This window comes from Lissotriton helveticus, chromosome 4_1 (genome assembly GCF_964261635.1).
Source record: "Lissotriton helveticus chromosome 4_1, aLisHel1.1, whole genome shotgun sequence".
NCBI lineage: Eukaryota > Metazoa > Chordata > Amphibia > Caudata > Salamandridae > Lissotriton > Lissotriton helveticus.
In genome coordinates, this window is record NC_136063.1 from 962,882,745 (window position 1) to 962,888,966 (window position 6,222).

The window sequence follows — 6,222 nt, forward strand, 5'->3', positions numbered from 1 at the left end:
CTCCACCGAGGCGCTACTCGCAGTCCCTTCATTGGCCTCAAAGTAAGCTAGGATGGCCATGCCTAGCAAGAATCGGAACTCAGCATCGTCTAGCGCAGCAGGCTGCAAATACCATGTGGGTACAGGTGGGCGCTCCGCCTCCCAACTAATCCGAAACCATAGGGGATTGTGATCAGAGTGCGTTCTCCCTAAGTGTTCTGTTCTGACAAGGAGTGGGAGCAGCGACTGGGTACCTATTATCCGATCTAGGCGGACATGCAAATCATGAACTGGGGAGTAGTAGGAGAAAATGTTAGCTATGGGGTGCTGCATGTGCCAGAGGTCATGCACCCCCCAGTGCGCAAGCCAATCACTAAATGCGTGCGCATTTGATGCGACTGTCGCAGCTCGGAGAGGAGGGAAGGACCTGTACAAATGCATGTCTAGTACCATGTTGAAATCCCCGCCAAGCAGCCAAGGGAGACCAGTATATGGATGAAGGATGTGGTTCAGGCCTTCAAGATTGGAAGGCTGGTCTGTGTTCGGGGCATAAAGGGATCCCAGCAGAATTTCCTGACCATTCAATCGCCCCCCGCTAAAGAGTACCTGCCCGCAGGATCTACCAATGTTTCCGTGCAGATGAAGGGGACACCCGCCCTTACCCAAATCAGAGTGCTGCGCGCATGGGCGGAGAAGGTTTTGCCAAAGATCTGCCCCCGCCAACGCCTGCGCAGTTTCTCTAGCTCGGTCAGTGTCATGTGCGTCTCCTGAAGGAGTGCAGTCCCCACCCCATGACGTTGTAGGTAGGAAAACACAGATTAGCGCCGCAACGGGGTGTGCATACCGTGGATGTTCCAGGTCATGATGTTAGTGTGTGTCATGTGTCAAGCCGTGTTGCACGAGCACAGGGCAAGGGAGGGACACAGGTGGGGGGGCCCAGCAAGCGCCAGCGGGGAAGGGAAAGTCAGTGTGCCGCAACTGAAACGTGTAAACAATCGCAAACACCATAACATGGAGGGCGAGTCCCCAACAGGGCTTACGTCCAAACCTCAACAAGATCCCCCTCACAATGGAGGCCTAACTCAGCGCAGCTGCTGTCTGGGTGCGTGCGCTGCCAACAACCGCAGTACCCTATACCCCTAATTCATAGCACTTAGAAGCGCGGAAGATGCTCCGGGTATCTAGGGCTTATAGCAATATCCGGCCAGTACGGGACACCTGCAAGGGAGACCGCTAGTGGAGCAAGCACCCAGCACCTGCTAGCCCCGGCACTGTGACAGTACCTGCGGTCAACCCACCTCGCAGCTTGCCGCAGCGGCGCATGCGCGTGTGGAAAGAAGCAAACATAGCACCTCAGCGCACACAGGAATCACATGGGAAATACATCACAGTCAATTGAATAATCAAAAATGAAGGCCTTTGCATGCCCGCCACGAATTCCATCACATGAGGAGGTCGGCTGTTTGCGACGTCACAACAGGCATGGCGTGTCTTCAGAGAGCACTGTAGATGGGGACAACGGGCCACTCGTGTCTGGTTCGCTGCACGTCTGAGAGGCCCTGCGGGCCGCACCCTGCTCTGCTCACAGGTTCACAACCGCTTCAAGCGCTTCCTGCCGTTCCAGCCGCATTTTCTCCGGGCTAGGTGCAGCGGGGCCGGGGCCCCGGCCACGGCGAGCGCCCAGCTTCCTGTGTCTCCTTGCTCTCTGCACCTGCCAGTCCCCCTCCTCCGTGCCCACGGGTCGTGTGCCTTTCCACTGCCCTGTCTCCTCCAGCCAGTCCCAGACACCAGACGGCACGTCAAAGAAACGGGCTCCCTCCTTGGGGATCACTCGGAGGTGGGAGGGGAACAGCAAGGAGTACGGCAGTCCCAATTCTCTCAGTTGCTTTTTCACCGCCAGGTACGTGCTCCTCCTTCTCTGCACTGTCGCCGTATAATCAGGGAAAAACAACACCCGGCTGTTCCCCACAGTCAGGTTATCCAGCTTCCTTGTTTCGCGCAGCACCACGTCCCGGTCGCGATAATTGAGCAGTTTGAAGAGAAACGGGCGAGGCCGGGCTCCGGGTCGGGGCTTTTGCGCCGGCACCCTGTGCGCTCTTTCTACCACAAAGTGCGGTGACAACACCTCCGGGGTCAGGAGGTCCTTCCGCCAATTCTCGGTGTACCGCTCCGGGTCCTTCCCATCTTCACCTTCCGGCAGCCCGACCACCCGGACGTTGTTGTGCCGGGAGCGCCCTTCCGCGTCCTCCATGCGGTCTTCCAGCACATGGACCCGGCCTATGATATCTTGAAGTGCCGAAGCATGGTTCTGCACCACGGGCTGCAATTACTGAAACGACTGGCGTTGCTCATCAACGGACTCCACCAGTTTGCGGTGATCGGCATAGAGTAGAGTAAAGTCCGACGTGACCTTGTCTATCTGGGCCTCCAGGGGCACCTTTGTTTGCTCTAGCGTGTTGCCTATGTGCTCCACCGCTGCCAACACTGTATCCATCTTGGCCGCTAGGGCCGCCGCGGGGCCTAGGTCCTCGCATAAACTTAGGCACCCAGCACCCTACCCGGGCGCTGCGCCAATCACGCTTCCAGAGCGGCCACCCCAGGGTCCACAGCAGCCAAGATGGCGCTGGCGACAAAATGGCGCCCAGGTCCAATGCGGCAGTTAGCAGACACACAGCCCCGTCCAGAGTACTGTAGCGCAGAGGTGTCAAGCATTGCCAGTCAAAATACGCCGCGCATCATCCTAGCCCCACAGCCCACTGTCACATGCAGCACGTTGTCTAGGCCAGGGGTGAGCACCGCAGCCCTCCTCGGCCCCCTGGATATTCCCTCCATGCGGCCTCCTCCGGGGCAATCCGCTGCCTTATCCACGCTCCCGGGCCCCCACTCCGGGGCAGAATGGTCCAGGTGCCAGGCCACAGACACAAGGCCCTCTTCTCTGCCGCCGATTGGAGGCAGTGCGGCCTACCAGTCGCTGCGCTGCTTGGCGGACACGCACTGTAAGCGGTGGTCCCCAAGCACCCAGGTAACCATCAAAGGCTGCCCGCCTCCGCTGCGGCCCCACAGGCCGGTGGGACACAGCCACGGGGCTCCCCGGATCCGACCCCGGTTTCCCTCCTCACCGGCTCTGTCGCCCGCCGCCGGCTGGCAATCCCACCACGACGGGTCGGCAGCAGGATTCCGCCGATCCTAGGCGCCACATGGGATGACACCAGGCCTCCGCCTCCTCCAGCCGCAGAGGCCGCCACACCTCTTGTCCACGCGAGGCTCCTCACAACTATCTCTGCCAGCCGTCATGCCTCTCGGATCCCCCTGCAGCACTGGAGCGGTATTCACTGGGCGCCAGAGCTCAGAGCAACGCCTGACGCCCCACGAGGGCACTCAATGTCACTAACGGTCACCAGGCCTTTTGCGCGTCACTCCGCTGCGGGCCGCGGCGCCACCGGCCGCCGGCAGTCTCCGCGGCCTCAGCCACTGCCGCAGCTCCAAGGCAGGATTTGCGTCTCTCCGCAGGCTCCCCGCAGTATCCCGTCACCAGCCCCCTACAACACGGCATGGAAGCGTCTCCGCAGGGTGAGTTTCAGGATAATTAGGGGCTAAACATCGGAGCCTTACTCGGACACGTCCGCCATATTGGCTGGCTAGCCACACCCCCTCATTAAAAGACACCTCATAGTAGAATTAATTGCAGTGGGGGTAAACATACAGTGCAGTTAGTGCATACCACTTAGCATCTGGTAGGTACATAAAGTGGCGTCAGTCTAATCATTGGTAGACTAAGAATTTCCTTTAAGAGTTTTCTATGAGTGCACCACATGGAGTATAGAAACCTCGAGATGGAAAACACAATGGGGATGAGGGTTTCATACTTAAGGAGCCTAAACGGCTCTGTACAGTGTCTAATTACCATGTTCCTGCACAATTGTAGTAACTATTGCAACCTTATCTTTCCATAGGCAGGGCAAAAGAAAAGAAAGTGCATTTCAGTTTCCTCAGCTCGGTCACAACCTGGACACTCTAATGTGTGGGAGCCCTGCCACTTGTTAGTGAATGATCGAAACGGGAGCACCCGTGTCTGAATTTAAGAAAAAGTTTCTATGCCAGGAGCGGTTGGATGTAGACTAGGGCCGCTTCAAGCCTATATTGCTGCTTTAATTCCAGAAACTTAAAGGTTAGACAGCCCTGCTTGGTCCCCCTCCATAATTGAACCAGTTTAAATTCTCTGTAAGACTCAATCAGTGCCTTCCTTGATGTCATAGAGCAGATCTCTTCTGGGGATGTCCACATGTTTTCCCTCCATAGGGCCTGGCAGATGGTTCTGATGTAATCTAGCCATAGGAGTTTTCCTGCACCATGGAGCCTCATAACGCCTTTTAACTCCTCCTTATAATCCGCTATTTCTGGAGTGCTCCAGAGGCGTCGCCAAAAAAGCAGGGGTCTAGAGAAAACTACATCTGATAAAGGGCTAATCCCTAGGTCAATCCTAAGCGGTATTAGTGGAGCACTAGTGGGAAGACCCAGCACTTGCCTGAGAAATGAGTTCTCTGCCATTGAGGGAGAAGCAACTTGGAGCTGGCCCCATAGTTCTGCACCATACAGTGCCGAGCCCCTAGCCTTAGTCTTATACATTTCTGCAGCCTGTCCTATTACAGTCAAGAAACAGCACTCATCACCGCCACAGACAACATCCGCATGATCCTTTACAGAGGAGACATGGCAGCCCTCGTTCTCCTGGACCTCTCTGCTGCATTTGACCCAGTCTCACACCCCATCCTCATCAGGAGCCTCTCGGAGATTAGCATCCAAGGACATGCTCTCCACTGGTTCTGCTCCATAACAGAAAGAACACAAGCTGTCAGCCTGGCACTTTACTTCTTGAAAGCATGCAAACTGATCTGAAAAGTGACTCACTGCTCAGCCCCACCCTCTTCAATATGTACATGATCCCTCTGCACAACATCATCTGCGTACACATCATGAACATCATTTCCTATGCCAACGAGGCACAACTGATACTCTCCTTCTCAGACAAGGCCGCTAAAACAAGAGACAAGTTCCTCACCTGCATGGCCAAGGTTGTTAAATAGATGAAAGTCAACAGTCTTAAGCTCAACAACAACAAGACAAAAGTAGTGATCTTCAGCAAGAACAATCTTAACATGGGACTCCAAGTAGTGACCAGCTGAACTCAGCCCCACAACCAGGACCCATGCAAGGAACTTCGAAATAATCATCAATAGGAAACTGGACATGACTGCACAAGTAAACACAGTCAGTGCATCCTGCTTCTACACCCGAAGGTTCTGAAGAAGAGCTTTAATGGCTCCCAATAGAAAAAACTGTCTCTCACATCCTAGTCACCAGCAAGTTCGAGTACGGGAACACTCTCTAGGATGTGATCAACAAGCAACTCACTAGAAGGCTACAAAGAATTGGGCAGCAAGACCTATCTTCAACCTCCCACACAAAATTCACCTCACCACACCTCAGGGAGATCCACTGGCTTCCGATACACAAAAGCACTCATTTCAAACTCCTCACACACATTTTCAAGACACTACACAGCTTAGGCCCCAACTAACTGAAAAGTTGCAACTCTGTCCACCAATCACCCAGACACTTCTACTCTGCACAACTCCTACTCATACACATCCCACCCATATACAGAACCAAATCAAAAATTAAGGCAACAGCTTCTATAAAGGGCTTAAAAAGATTTAATAGCTTCTACGGAGACATGTCAGATGGGCCGGTTATAAAGGCCTACCTGGCAATGGTCCCTGCGCAATTCCTATATGGATCAGACGTTCTCCTCCTTAGTGGGAAAAAAGGTTGGGATAAAGAGGAGGGTATGATCCTGAAAAGCTTGTTCTCGTTGCCAAAATCCGCAATGGTTCAAGCAGCAAGACTGGAGATGGGAGTCACTTCCTGGGCAATTACAACTAGGATGGCACTAATAAGTTTTTTTGGCAGCGTCTGGAGACAGGGGAGCCTCCCAGAAAAATATCACAGTGGTGTAGAGAGGAAATTGCCTCTAGTGAGTTATCTTGGGCAAAAGAAACACGATTCTCACTAAAGGAAGCTTATGGGAAGCTTGGAATAGAATTAGATACCCAGTTAGGACACACCAATATAGGCAAAAAAGAACTACGGTCATTGGGAGCGGATGTGTTCCGCATATGCGATAAAGAGTATCTCAGGCAAAAAATATCGGTGTCCCATATGATCCAAGCATGGATTTCAGAA